Source organism: Bos mutus, chromosome 19 (genome assembly GCF_027580195.1).
Source record: "Bos mutus isolate GX-2022 chromosome 19, NWIPB_WYAK_1.1, whole genome shotgun sequence".
In the NCBI taxonomy this organism is placed as follows: Eukaryota; Metazoa; Chordata; class Mammalia; order Artiodactyla; family Bovidae; genus Bos; species Bos mutus.
Window position 1 is genome coordinate 2461150 of NC_091635.1, and position 15328 is coordinate 2476477.

At 45.8% G+C, this 15328-nt stretch overlaps 1 long non-coding RNA gene across 3 annotated transcripts in view; it reads left to right on the plus strand.

Moving 5' to 3' along the window:
- The first annotated feature begins 425 nt into the window (after positions 1-425).
- LOC138983963 (uncharacterized) overlaps positions 426-15328 on the plus strand; it is a 147447-nt gene continuing 132544 nt past the window's right edge. For all 3 annotated transcript variants that reach the window (XR_011461323.1, XR_011461321.1, XR_011461322.1), the window contains exons 1-2: positions 426-589; positions 2300-2367. This is a non-coding gene — a long non-coding RNA (uncharacterized lncRNA). The remainder of the gene's footprint in view (positions 590-2299; positions 2368-15328) is intronic.

The window sequence follows — 15328 nt, forward strand, 5'->3', positions numbered from 1 at the left end:
GCAAGGGAAATTGAGTCATTGCCCCCCAACGCTCACTCACTGCCGAGGGCAGTGCGCAAACAGCTCAGAAAGAACTCATGACCAGGGAGGCTCAGGGAAGGCAAAGCCCCTTGCTTCCAGTTCCTGTTTGAAAATATAAACAACATGCAAATTCAAATAAAAAAATTCTTCCTGTGTCACGTTGAGAAACTCTCTGTTTCTTTTTTGCCGTGACTCACTGGGGGACTATTCTTACAAGAATGCAACTTGTAGGGATGGGCAGACCTGCTGGGGAAAAACAAGAACCTCTCTGGAATGTTTACTCATTCTTCAGAAAAGGCTCTCTGTTAGTGTAGATTTGAAGGGGAATGTGTCTCAAATATCCTAGCCCGGCTGGGGTGAGGTACCCAGGACATCCTGAGACAGCTCTTAAAGAAGCTATGGGGATGCCTGGCGACCGCAAACCCTCTTCTTATCTCCCGGCTCACCCCAAAGAGAGCAGAGGCAGCTACTCTCAGGAAGGGAGTGGGACCAGAGACGGGTCCGTGGGCGCTGCACAGGCATTGTGAAGGATCGGACAGAGTTGGTTAGTGAGAGCCTGGGGACGAAGGTGAGAGAAGCCAATGGGAACAGCTCCGGTCAGGTCAGAGAATCAAATCCCGTGCTTCAGATAAAATACCTGCCTAGGACAGTGTCTGCTCAGGAGGCTTCATGGGTAGGTGCAGGGATTCTGCCTCAGAACTCAGCTTTCTTTCACAAATGTAAAATTCACATTGAACATTTTTAATCAGATACATGAGAAAAATGTAATTTCTCTGATTCTCTGTAGGTTTAAGATGCTGTTTAAGACGCTGAAGGTTTGATGAGCATTTTCCTTCCATCAGTCCTTCCTTCCTTTTTAAAATATAAATTCATTTATTTTAATTGGAGGCTAATTACTTTATAATATTGTGGTGGTTTTTGCCATGCACTGACATGAATCAGCCACGGGTGTACATGTGTCCCCATCCTGAACCCCCCTCCCCGCCACCCCATCTCCCAGGGTCATCCCAGTGCACCAGCCCTGAGCACCCTGTCTCATGCATCGAACCTGGACTGGCGATCTGTTTCACATATGATAATATACATGTTTCAATGCTATTCTTTCCAATCATCCCACCCTCACCTTCTCCCACAGAGTCCAGCAGTCTGTTCTTTGCATCTGTGTCTCTTTTGCTGTCCATCCTTCCTTTCTCTTTCTCCCTTCCTTGATGTCTCTTTCCACTGTCTTGGCATTGGAGCATTTAATCATGAAATATGCTACAAGAGATGCCTTAACATTTTTTAAAAGTTGAGTGAAGTGTTTCGACATTCCTGAAGTGTCCATCTTTTATCTCCTCTTAGAAGAATCTGAGGTGATGGTGAGAATCTAAGGCGAGGTATTTGGAAAGAAAACAAAATGAGCTCAGTGGTAGAAAGTATGTGTGTGTGTGCGGAGGATGGTGGGGTTCACCACAGCCCCGTTTATTCCAGGAGCTGCAATGGTACCCCTGAGCTAAGGGGGTGGACACAGGGCAGACGGCTTTTTGAAGAGCACCAAAGCAATACCATTTTATCTGTTCTTTTGTGACCTTCTGCTTATGATTTTTTTTTTTTCTGGAAGTAGTCACACTTAAAAAATGAAGCATTACTAGAGGAGATAATACACAGACTTTCCTACTCTTTTTGAAGCCAATGTGACTCAAATATGCTTAGCCCTTCCTAAATGCTTCCTGTGTCCTAATAAGTAAACTTCAGCAGTGAAGTTGCATCTGTCAATGCTTTCTATGAGGACGGCTACGAAGTGCTTTGCCAGATTTGCACCACTTATTTGTAATGATCTAACCTCAAATACAGTTATGTGGCACATGAGTGATTAACTTCAGAGGCTCCTTGGGAAACACATCAAAGAGATACTGAGTCATCCTCATGAAAAGATGAAGCCAGATAGACAGGAGGGCCTCACGGCTCTTCGGAACAGACATGAAATTCACACTGAGGACCATGGACAGAGAACATGGCGGGTCCACATGAGCCCCGCATCAAGTTTTAAGAAGAAAGCCTGAAACATTGCAATTTCTGTGAAGGCTGTTTCTCACAGGGGTTATTTCACACCAGTTAAGGATTCTTACAAGCCTTGTGGGGAGAGATAGCTAGTAGAACACTGGCATTCAGTGGATTAGAAGACTGTTATTTGCATATATGATTTCCCCTTCTATTTATGGGCAAGTTATATTCCTGAAAGAAAGCAGATCTCATCATGGAAGTTGTCCATATTCACGAGTTTTATTTTCCCGACCAGATTTCAAGATCCTGAGCGTGAACAACGCCATGTAACTTTTTGCTGTTGCTTCACAGCACCCACCCAAGGTAAGGACAGACACAGAGTAGTTGTTAGATAGATTATTTTTATTAGTTGATTAAATTGAAAAGTTTGGTAAGTGAATCAAATACTCGGTTAGTTCACAATTCTGGGAGATTAGACTTGTAAATTTATAAAAGTCTTTCCAGTTGTTTTGGTCATAGAGTGAAAGTGAATTGCGTGTTTTGTTTTGTTTTTTTCCAAGTTTGTTTTGCAATGTGAATCTTTTTGGCCCTTGCTTTGAAAATGGTTGAAATGGAAGGCATGGCAGTGAATCAGCAAGTTAAGAAGGTTAACAATTAGTCATAACTTTAATAGATGAGACAATTACGCCATCTCTACCTTTTAAAAATAACCATATTTTTAATTAGATTTTAATCATAAAGGTCAGAGGTAGTGTAAGTTTAGAAAATCAGAAACACAGACTGTGTTGGCAAAACTGCTTCGTCTCATATGTGTTAAGTTGGACAAATTAAGTAAAACAGATGGTGAGAGGCTTTTGTATCTCAAATGATCAGTTGCTGATTGCATGGTTTTAACGGTCTTTAATGTCTCACGACTCCACCTCGTAACTCAGGTTCCTAAGAACTGCTTTCGTTTCTTTGTTCCTTAAAATGGTCTGTGAAATATGATTTACTTATTCTCCTGCTTTAATGAAGCACAATATGGCAGTTTAAAAGAGCTTGGTCTCTCAGCTTTGATTGCGCTTCTGTGGAACATACGAAGATCCGCTTCCTGATGCAGCTTTTGGAGACTAGTGAGCTATTCATGTTGAAAGTGCTCATCCAGACCAAAAATACTGACTTCGAGTGCTAGTTGCTGTTCTGGCTACCTATTCCTGCAGACAGAAAACTCAGCTCAGATTAACTTAGACCAAAAGGCAGTGTGTACAGGGCTAGGACTAGCTACTTGCAACACTTGTGTTTAGGCTCCAAAGATGTCAGTGAGATCGTTTTTTAAAAGACTTTATATTTTGTATTGAGGTATAGCAGATTAATTGGACTTCCCTGGTGGCTCAGATGGTAAAGAATCCCTCTGCAATGCAGGAGACCTGGGTTCGATCCCTGAAGGAGGGCATGGCAACCCAGTCCAGTATTCTTGCCTGGAGAATCCGATGAACAGAGGAGCCTGGTGGGCCACAGTCCATGGGGTCGAAAAGAGTTGGAGCTGACTGAGCGACTAAGCACACAGATAGCTGGTTAATAGTTTTGTGATGGTTTCTGGTGGACTGCAGAGGGACTCAGCCACACATGTAAGATGTATCCACTCTCCCCCAAACTCCCCTCCCACCCAGGCTGCCACAGGACGTGGAGCAGAGGCCCCTGTGCTGCACACGAGGTCCCTGTGGGTTTTTCATTCTAAATACAGTGGTGTGTCCATGTTGATCCCAAACTCCCTAGCTATCCCTTCCCCCATCCTCCGCCGTCCCCCACCCCGGCAACCATAAGTTAGTTCTCTGTGAGTCTGTTTCTGTTGTGTGAATAAGATCATCTGCACCATTTAACAAGGCCCACTTCTTATCTCCGGTTTCTCTGCATGGCCAAGCCCTGGTGGTGGCCTGCCAAGCCCTCGTGCTGGCCACATTCTCAACACGATACTCAGGTTGCTGTTGAGAGGAGCGTCTTTTTCTCCGGTCATTCTTGGGGTCTCCCCATTGAGTTTCCGTGGCTGTGATTAGTCTGGTTTGGGGCAGGCTCTCACAGTTGAGCTGGTGGCCTGGGATGTGAAAGGCACAGACAGCCTCAGCCTGGGTGGCTTTCGAGATGGGAGCTTAGGGCTTGTATGAGCTCTGCTGGAAGCACACAGGAGCTCAGAGTCGGGGAGTGGACCCCCCGGCGAAGCAGACGCCTGGGGCTCCTGTCCCCGGAGTGGGTGGCAGAGGCGGTCGTGGAGCGCCGCCCCCGTCACCCAGAAGGCCTCTCCGCATGCCTCCCCCCTACGCTGACTGTCCTCTGGTGTCACCAAGCAGGCTCCTCTGTGTTCACTCAGTTTTGGTGAATCGTCAAGAAGCAAAGCTACGCAGAGGTGGCTGGTGTTTCTCCCAGACCTTCATGTGTCACATTTTTGCATGGTCTGATGGAACACTGTGTGCTTCAAGCTCAAAAAACACTCATTCCCAAAATAGCCCCCCTTTTCTCCCGTGCCATCTGCATTTCTCCTTCTTGGTCGCCAAAAGACAAAAGCTCTCACACATATTCATTTACATAAATAGACTCCTGAGATTATTCACATTATTATTCACTAGTTTTTATTTATCATCTTTGGCCCAAGAAGTAGGGTTAGGGGAAGGAAACACGGGAGGAAGAGAAAACAACAAGTGATGCCCATTTAGGGAGTGGAGGGCCATCGCTCCTGTGGGCGATGGACCACATACCCCTACTTCATGCAGTAACATGTGATTCCTGCCCAAGTGATTCAGATAATTGGATCCACTCAAACTTTATTCATTATTTTTGGAAATGACAATGTTCTTTTGGGAGGAAAATGTATTTTTGGAAAAAGGGAATAAGGTCATAAGCTGCCTTAATGAGCTTCTTTAATCTGTTGTCATATTAGCTCTCATATTTGGAATTTGTACTTTTAATTAGATGGAAGGCTAGTAAGTGAGCATTTGCAAATGGAATTGCATTTTTTAATGTGAAATTCATCTCCCTTGATACCCAGTCCTTTACAGATAGAGAATATCATTATAATTGCTGATTATTTAGAAGGGGGTAGTCGCTTTTTTTTTTTTTCATTTGACTCCACATCTGGAAAATAAGTGATTCCCAGGAGATATATATTCTTGGACAAATGGGTAACTATAACTTACTTGCATTCTTAATTTGGTACAGTAGAAAAGAGACAGGTAGGAAAAACAAAAGCCTACAAACACTAGAAGAATATTGCAGTAAGGATGTCAAGGCAAACAAACTCTGCAGTGCATCTTACTGTTCTGTGCTCCAGTCTGTGGTGATGCTGGTGGTGGAAAGGGAAGAATGAGCATGCTCAGACAATCAAGTGTCACCCTTTGCGACCCCGTGGTCTGTAGCCCACCAGGCTCCTTTGATCATGGGATTCTCCAGGCAAGAATGCTGGAGCGGGTTGCTTTTCCTCCTCAGGGGGTCTTCCTGACCCAGGGGTTGAACGCACATCTCTTCCGTCTCCTACGTTGGCAGGTGGGTTCTTTACCACTAGCGCCGCCTGGAAAGCCATGGAATCCCTGAAGGGTGTGCTTTGTCCTGACTGTCTCTCCCTGAGCCCCTGCAGTGATGACCTGCTTGGTCTATGGTGTGCGTGCTCCCTGAACATCTGGCATGAACTCCGGGAACAAGGAGGTGTACGGAGTGCTTGGTAAAGGGTGCAGCGTGCAGCAGAAGGATCCTTTCGTTTCCTGAATGTCTAGGACGTTCTAGGGTTGGAGCCTGCATGGTGCTGTCACCGGCACACAGATTCCGGGCTGAGGACAAAGCAGGTATCCGCACCCTGAGCCTGTGCAGCCCCTGAAGCTCTTCCTGTGTTCAGCAATGCTGTTGTTCAGTTGCTCAGTCATGTTTGACTCTTTGCGACCCCGTGGACTGCAGCACGCCAGGCTTCCCTGTCCTTCACCATCTCCCAGACTTTGCTCAAACTCATGTCCATTGAGTCAGTGATACCACCCAACCATCTCATCCTCATGAGAATTCCATGAACAGTACTTGGCATATAAAACCTAAGAAACAAACCACTATGATCACTTCACAGTTGGCAATCCACAGCTCGGGTAAGTGGAAACCTTGCCCAAGGCAGATTAGGAGCAGAGCTGTGCTTTGAATGTGGCCTCTGACTAGGAAACCCCTTGCTCTACACTCACCTTTCTGGTTGCATGGCCAAGGTCATGTTTCTCAACCCAGACACCTTTTCTTTTTGAAATGTCACTCGTGGCTGGCTTTCTGTGACTCAGGCTGACATAGTCTGTTCTCTTTCCAGGATCCAAGCCTGTCTAGTGAGCTTCTTTCAGCAGCACACACAGCTCTCATCCTCTCTCTTCATGGATTCTTCAGCTTGAACTGTTTTCCCGTTTGCTGTTTTATGCTAGAGGAAGCCTAGTGATACCTGCTCTGTCCTCTGCCCCAGATTTGCTCGCTCCCACATGGCTGACTGTGTACCAGCGACAGCGCCATGCAGGCTCCATAGCCTCACCCTCGTGGGAGAGAGTACGTCTGTATCAGTATCTGTATCTTTTGCTGCTGGCAGCGCCGTAGCCCCATAAGCACTGGAAGCTGGTTTGCACTTGTCCTTGGTTAGTTCTTTCATTTTCGTTTTACTTTTTGGCTGTGCCCCCACCGCATGTGTGGTATTAGATCCCTGAGCAGGGACCGAGCCTGTGTCCCTGCGTTGGAAGCTAGGAATCCAAACTGCTGGCCTTCCAGGGAAATCCCACCTGTCCTTTGTTTCTGTCATTAAAATCTTCCCTGCCCTGCTCCCATCCCTACCTGGTGATCCATACAAGTAATTCTTCACGTAATTCTCAAGTTATAATAGCATCCCTGCAAATAGCCTCTGTCTCATAGAACCGTTGGGAGGATTAAATGAGACGGCCCCTGTGACGCGCATAGCACAGAGTCTGGCGTGTAGTCAGAGTGGTGGCTACGGTTGGTGTTATCTCCGTTGAGCTGATATAGGAACTGAGATGCTGAGAGTCCCTGCCCGGTGCTGGAGTCTAACTTTCTTTACCACTCAAGGTAGCCCACATATTTGCAAGCTGCCAGAGTCACTTTGAAGTTCCTGTGGTCAACGTTAGGATGAGAAACCCTTTCTTTCTGGATGCACAGCTGATTCAACCTGTAAAATGTATCAGGAGTCTGTGTGTGTGAGAAACACAGTCTATACCTCAATACCCAACAGGCTACCAGCAATATGGAAAATAAAGGTGAACTAATAGAGGAAATTTCTCCGAGGACACAGTTACTCCTGGAAATCACGAGATGTAACTGTTCCTCTGGCAGCCCTTGTAAACTACCACCCCCTCCTCCATGCAGGCTGCTCTGCTCAGCTCACCTTCACGGCCGTCAGATGTTCTGGTCACCCTAGTGACTCGAATGTTGTTGTCGTTCAGTCTGTAAGTCACGTCCGACTCTTTGTGACCCCACGGACTGAAGCATACCAGGCTCCTCTGTCCTCCACTAAATCCAAGAATTTGCTCAAATTCATATCCACTGAGTCAGTGATGCTATCTAATCATCTCATCTTCTGTTGTCCCCTCCTCCTGCCCTCAATCTTTCCTGGCATCAGGGTCTTTTCCAATGAGTCAGTTCTTCGCACCAAGCAGCCAAAGTATTGGAGTTTCAGCTTCAGCATCAGTCCTTCCAATGACTATTCAGGGTTGATTTCCTTTAGGATGGACTGGTTGGATCTCCTTGCTGTCTGAGGGACTCTCAAGACTCTTCTTCAGCACCGAAGTTTGAAAACAACCAATTCTTCAGTGCTCAGCTTTCTTTATGCTCCAGCTCTCACATCCCTGCATGCCTACTGGATGACTCGAATGACCTGCGTTTATTATAACTTCCCTAAGGAAGGATATTCTGTGTGGTAGGAAGGGACACTGATAAGTGGAAGGAACAGGACTTGACCTCGCAAGCTCGAGTGTCAGTAGCTGCCCTCGGCCGTCTTCTAAGAAGGGGGGCCCAATTCACTGTGGGATGTTTGTTGCTTCTAGTGGGACAAGCACCTTAAGGGCCAGAACTGACTTTTTTTTTTCTTTTTTGAAAAAATGGAGGAGAGAATACTTTGTAGGAGAAAGAAAGGAGACGGTAGTCATTTAGCGGTAGTATGCAGCAGCCCGGGAGAGGAACAGCTATTTACAACAGCGCAGGAGCTTTTGCTAAGTTACAGCGTCTGGCCTGAACCTTCTTCTCTACTTTTCTTTGAAAATAGCCATTCGGCTCTGTGTGGCTTGGTGAGGCTTGGTAGGAACAGATTTTTCACAGTGACTCTGAGGAAGTACAAGTCTTGCTTCAAGGCAGGAAGGATGGTTCTGCTTTTGTTGGAAGCTGCATAATTCCTCATTTTGGAGTCTTTTGTGTCCAGGAAACACCGGCAATGATGAAGGATGAGTGTGTTCTAGTAAATTCTGGATTCCTGGATTCCACCAATCAATGGTGTCTAATGTGACAGTAAACACAATTTAGTGGCATCTGCTGCCCCGGTGGCTCAGTGGCAAAGAATCTGTCTGTCAATGCAGGAGTCAAGAGTTCGATCTCTGGGTCGGGATTATTCCCTGGAGAAGGAAATGGTAACCCACTCCAGTATTCTTGCCTGGGAAATCCGACGGACGGAGGAGCCTGGCGGGCTGCAGTCCGTGGGGTTGCAGGAGTCAGACATGACTGAGTGACTAAATAACAGTAACAAGCAAGCAGTCCTGCAGACATTGCCAACACAGTGGAAGAGAAAATTGCTTCTGGGGATAAACTGTTGTATACCCGTCTCTAGCTATTCCTGTGATAAGTATACACTTGGATGTCTGTATGTAGCAACACAGAACTATGATCCCTTAAAATCTAATATCACCGAGCATTTCCAGAAGATTCTTTGGCTTAAATTTGGCATTTGCTTATTGCAGAGTGCAAAAAGTCATCTGAAATTTGATCATGGCTTCTGGCACATGCAATGCTTTCTCTTTCTTTTTTCCTATAAGTTAAGGGAAACAAAAAACTCTTGAGTCTAAGTACAGCCATTCAATGTGACTTACATTCCGAAAGTCAGCTCTTGATGGTTAAAAAAGAACGCACTGGCTTTTGTACAGAAAGACAGGAGAAGAAAACAAGAAACAAGCGCCTTTCTCTAAAGAAGACATGCTGAAGTTATCGAGGAGAAGTTTACTTTTCTTCACTAGAAAAGCATGAATCACTTCACAAAATCTGCTATTTAAATCGTATCAAATTTAAGATTTCTTTCTCTGGGGTTAGAAGAAGAATTTTAGACATTTCCTTCTGAGAAGAAGAATGATCTGTGTAACCGCCGTCAGTTTGTTCAGTTGGGCTTTTGTTACATAAAGAAGGCTACCCAAAGGTAAACTGTGAAGCCACTTGTACTAATTACTGTTTAAACATGTACTGATTCACAGGCAAAAAGGAGACTGGATGGTTTCAGGAAACCTGGTAAAATGTCCTACTAAACGTCTCTTAATTGGATACTTTTTGCTCTGCTCAAAGAAGGTATAGTTGCTCTTGTAAATGATTGAACCTGAGGTTTGTATCCCTTCGGACAAGCTCCTCATTGTTTTCCATGCCCCCAGGCTCCTAGCAGGGCTCATAAGCAAGGTGGTGGGGCCTGGGGACTTCCCTGGCAGTCCAGTGGTTACAACTTCGCCTTCCAAGGCAGGGGGTGCAGGTTCCATCTCTGGTCAGGGAACTGAGGTTCCACATGCCTTGCGGCTGAAAATGCCAAAGCCTAAAGCGGAAGCAATGAGCAAATGCGATGAAGACTTTTAAAATGGTACACATAAAAAAATCTTAGAAATAAAATAAGCAAGTGTGAGCGTCGTGCAGGCAGTGGGGAAGGAATCCACACAAATGACTGTGTCCAGGGGCCAGGAGGGGTGCCTACACTGTCCTTGTTAGGAGCGAGTCCACCAACGCTCCTCTAACAGGAGGAACCCACTCTTGTCAGGAGTGAGTCCACTAACGCTCCTCTAACAGGAGGAACCCACTCTTGTTAGGAGGGAGGCCACTAACGCTCCTCTAACAGGAGGAACCCACTCTTGTTAGGAGGGAGTCCACTAACGCTCCTCTAACAGGAGGAGCTCACTCTTGTTAGGACGGAGTCCACTAACGTTCCTCTAACAGGAGGAGCCCACTCTTGTTAGGAGGGAGTCCACTAACACTCCTCTAACAGGAGGAGCTCACTCTTGTTAGGATGGAGTCCACTAACACTCCTCTAACAGGAGGAGCTCACTCTTGTTAGGACGGAGTCCACTAACGTTCCTCTAACAGGAGGAACCCACTCTTGTTAGGATGGAGTCCACTAACGCTCCTCTAACAGGAGGAACCCACTCTTGTTAGGAGGGAGTCCACTACGTTCCTCTAACAGGAGGAACCCACTCTTGTTAGGAGGGAGGCCACTAACACTCCTCTAACAGGAGGAACCCATTCTTGGCGCCCTGCGCAGGTGTGGCCAAGTGCTAAGTCGTTCTGACTCTTTGTGACCCCATGGGCTGTAGCCCACCAGGCTCCTCCGTCCATGGGATTCTCCAGGCAAGAGTACTGGAGTGGGCTGCCATTTCCTTCTCCAGGGGATCTTCCCGACCCGGGAATCGGAGCCGCGTCTCCTGCACTGCAGGCAGGTTCTTTACCTCCGGGCCCTCAGGGAAGCCTGCCCTGCTCCGTGGTTGGTCCCAACAGAGGGACTCAGCTTCGGCTTTGCTCCTCTCTCCACATTCAGGATCTGCAGCCTGTCCGACTCATCTTCAAAGCATCTTCCCAGAATCTGACATCTTTTCTTGCCTTCCGACTCCCACTCACTGCTTGATGTAACGTGATGTCTTGTCTGTGATGTAGGTCTCGATGCTTTTTTTTATGTTGTTGTCCTGACTCTTTGCCATGCAGCTTCAGACCTTAGTGGGTCATTTTGGCATCTCTTCCTCATCCACATCTTAGACTTTCGGATGACTGTTAATGTCTGTTTGCAGAGAACTTTCAGCCTCTCTGTTAAAACCCAAACCCCACACAACAGCCTGCTGCTTTCCTACCTCAACTGTCTAATCGATTATCTTGTTTATTGAACATATTCACTCCATCCAGCTGCACATCACGTTAAGTCCTTAGGATAAAAGGCAAGTAAAGCAGATACTGTTACGTAGGTCTTCACTTCTAATGAGGGAGGTGGATAAGAAAGTGACAGGCAGTGTACACTGTGATTCATGCTGTGGAGATGACATAAGGTGCTAGGACGGCAGAGGAGAAGGGGGAATCCATGCCCGGTGATGAGAGACATATTTCTACAGGCAGTGATGTCAGCAGTGAGTTTTAAGGGCCATCTGAAGTTGCTCAAGCTGGTTTTAGAAAAGGCAGAGGAACCAGAGGTCAAATTGCCAACATCCGCTAGATCATGGAAAAAGCAAGAGAATTCCAGAAAAACATCTATTTCTGCTTTATTGACTATGCCAAAGCCTTTGACTGTGTGGATCACAATAAACTGTGGAAAATTTTTTGAGAGATGGGAATACCAGACCACCTGACCTGCCTCTTCAGAAACCTGTATGCAGGTCAGGAAGCAACAGTTCGAACTGGACATGGAACAACAGACTGGTTCCAAATAGGAAAAGGAGTACGTCAAGGCTGTATGTTGTCACCCTGCTTATTTAACTTATATGCAGACTACATCATGAGAAACGCTGGGCTGGAGCAAACACAAGCTGGAATCAAGATTGCCAGGAGAAATATCAATAACTTCAGATATGCAGATGACACCACCCTTATGGCAGAAAGTGAAAAGGAACTAAAAAGCCTCTTGATGAAAGTGAAAGAGGAGAGTGAAAAAGTTGGCTTAAAGCTCAACATTCAGAAAACTAAGATCATGGCATCTGATCCCATCACTTCATGGCAAATAGATGGGGAAACAGTGGAAACAGTGTCAGACTTTCTTTTTTTGGGCTCCAAAATCACTGCAGATGGTGACTGCAGCCATGAAATTAAAAGACGCTTACTCCTTGGAAGAAAAGTTATGACCAACCTAGATAGCATATTGAAAAGCAGAGACATTACTTTGCCAAGAAAGGTTCGTCTAGTCAAGGCTATGGTTTTTCCAGTGGTCATGTATGGTGAGAGTTGGACTGTGAAGAAAGCTGAGCGCTGAACAATTGATGCTTTTGAACTGTGGTGTTGGAGAAGACTCTTGAGAGTCCCTTGGACTGCAAGGAGATCCAACCAGTCCATTCTAAAGGAGATGAGTCCTGGGTGTTCTTTGGAAGGACTGATGCTAAAGCTGAAACTCCAGTACTTTGGCCACCTCATGCAAAGAGTTGACTCATTGGAAAAGACTCTGATGCTGGGAGGGATTGGGGGCAAGAGGAGAAGGGGATGACAGAGGATGAGATGGCTGGATGGCATCACCGACTCGATGGACATGGGTTTGCGTGACCTCTGGGAGGCCTGGTGTGCTGCGATTCCTGGGGTCGCAAAGAGTCGGACACGACTGAGCCACTGAACTGAACTGAACTGATTAAGAAAAGAGATACCAGTGTATGGCTGTCATTAGGGAAGATGTAGCTTGTTTTGTTTTTAAGCCCAGTCCTCATGGGAGTCTAAATGTGTGACTTCTCCAGAGGCAAATTGAAAACTGAAATTTAGACACTTGGAAAATACACATCAAGTGTAGAACATTAAAAAATCTTTGTAATATTTAGCATAACCATGAAAGTTCATAAAAGGAAAAGCTTCATTACTGCTGACAAGTGAAAGTTGCTCAGTCATGTCTGACTCTTTGCGACCCCATGGACTATATAGTCCATGGAATTTTCCAGGCCAGAATACTGGAGTGGGTAGCCTATCCCTTCTCCAGGGGATTTTCCCAACCCAGGGATCAAATCCAGGTCTCCCACATTGCAGGCAGATTCTTTTAACAGCTGAGCCACAAGGGAAGCCCAAGAATACTGGAGTGGGTAGCCTATCCCTTCTCCAGTGGATCTTCCCAACCCAGGAATCGAACCAGGGTCTCCTACATTGCAGGAGCTATGAGGGAAGCCCCTTGCTGACAAGAAAGACTCAATTTAGGGAAAATAGTATGTATAATACAACTCTATTATTTTAAGAAATAATACGAATGCGTCTGCCCAGAAGAAGCATGGAACAAATTACAGAGCTTATGTTTGTTTCCTTTGCTTTCCTTGACTGTCTATTCATTCTTCTCAAATCAGTGTGTAAGTAATATAAACTTTTAGGAGGCTGTTGCGATGGTCTAGACCAGGGGTTATAAAATTTTTCTATAAAGGGCCAGATAGTATTTTCAGTTTCATGGATTATATAACATCTACTGTAACTACTCAACTTGAACTTTGTGGTCCACAAGCATCCTTAGACACTCCAATAAGACTTGACTTACAAAGACAGACAGGGAGTGGGATTTAGTCAGTGGGCCACAATCTACCAACTGAGGTCACACAAGCGATGACAGGTGCTCCACTGTGAAAGCGACACTTAGGTTAGAAAGTGGGAACATTGCCAGAGGTGTTTCAAAGATGTCGCTCCTGTGGAATTCACAGGTCTTGATGACAGTGCAATGCTGAAGAGAAGGGGTGAGTTAAGGATGACAGAAGATTCAAATTTGGGCGTCAGCATGGAAGGATACTGAGTGATGCTATCAGTCAGTGTAGGGAACTCAGGAGAAGAAGCAGATCTTCAAAGAGCAGCATAGAGTTAGCTAGGGGCACGGCGAATGACACGCTGAGGTTGTGGGAAGGCATTTGCCATGAGGATCTGACAGAGGGAGGCAGTGAGGCGTGGAGCTGAGGATTTAGACGCATCAGCACATCGTGACAACTTGATAATGGACATCGTAGACATTGACGAGATACTGGCATTTAAAGACATCAGTGTGAATGTGAGAGTTGGTCTGCAAAGAAGGCTGAGCGCCAAATAATTAATGCTTTCCTACTGTGGTGCTGGAGAAGACTCCTAAGAGTCCCTTGGACTGCAAGGAGATCCAACCAGTCCATCCTGAAGGAGATCAGTCCTGAATGTTCACTGGATGGACCGATGCTAGAGCTGAACCTCCAGTACTTTCGCGACCTCACGTGAAGAGCCTACTCACTGGAAAAGACCCTAATGTGGAAAAAAGATCGAAGGTAGGAGGAGAAGGGGTGGCAGAGGATGAGATGGTTGGATGGCATCACCGATTCAGTGGACACGAGTTTGAGCAAACTCCGGGAGACAGTGAAGGACTGGGGAGCCTGGGATGATGCAGTCCATGGGGCCGCACAGAGCTGGACATGACTGAGTGGCTGAAGAGCTAGACATCAGTGTTTCTCATCGGGGCTTTAGGAAACCCAGACTCATCTCTGAAGATGCACCAAAGTGTGTAGAATGCTTGTGATCATCTGCTTACCCCTCACCCTCCTCAATTCAAGACTAGCGTCCTCTTGAATTTTAGTAGCAGAGACTGTGAAAGGACTCCCTGAGAAGAAGGACTAACTACCTTGTTAGTCCCCAAAGGCTAAGTGCCACAACCAGATCAGACATCAAAACTGCCTGTTTTTAGGATTTTTGTCCTAAGAAGCCAACCTTCTGCTGGACAGTTGAAGCAGGCAGAAGCTATTTCCATTTCAAGAAATTCATTATGATATGCATTGCCCTGTTAAGGAGTTAAAATGGCTTTTTTGTTTTATTCTATACAAATATTGTAAGTAATTGAGACTTCTTGTTGAAGCTCACTCAGCAGTTTAATAAAGATGGGTGTCCGCCTGGGCAGTATAGTGGCTTAAAAAACAGAACCGAAGCCGCAAGCAGAGCGCTTTGCATGGACTTGACCTCTCTCTTCCCCTTGCAGCTGCCGTGCTAGTGATCCCATCATTAGTATTCAGAGATGTAGTTATTTAAATAAATAATTTTCGAAGCCAAGTTCAAATGTTTCCATAGGAAAATTATCTTGATATTTTGGCCTCAATGAAAAAATAGGAAATGGGAAAGAGATCTAGGGCAAATTTTTAATAATATGGATTTTTCCCCCTCTCACATAGTGTGAAAGTTGCCGGGGTTGCCAGCAGCACTAAAACAGTCAGGCCACTTTCAGAAATTCAGTCACCTCTTAAACACTTAGAGGCCGAATTGAGTGAAAACCCGTTTTCAGAAGCGTTTCCAAGCAAGTAGAAAGTTTCCACACCCTACATCTTGTACAAAAAGAGATGGAAACTGGGCTCCATCTGCCAAGAAGTCTGAATGGTTGTGTCACACGCTGTTGAACATTATAATCAGCAATAAAAATGGGAACATGTTTGATGCTATATTAAAATGCACT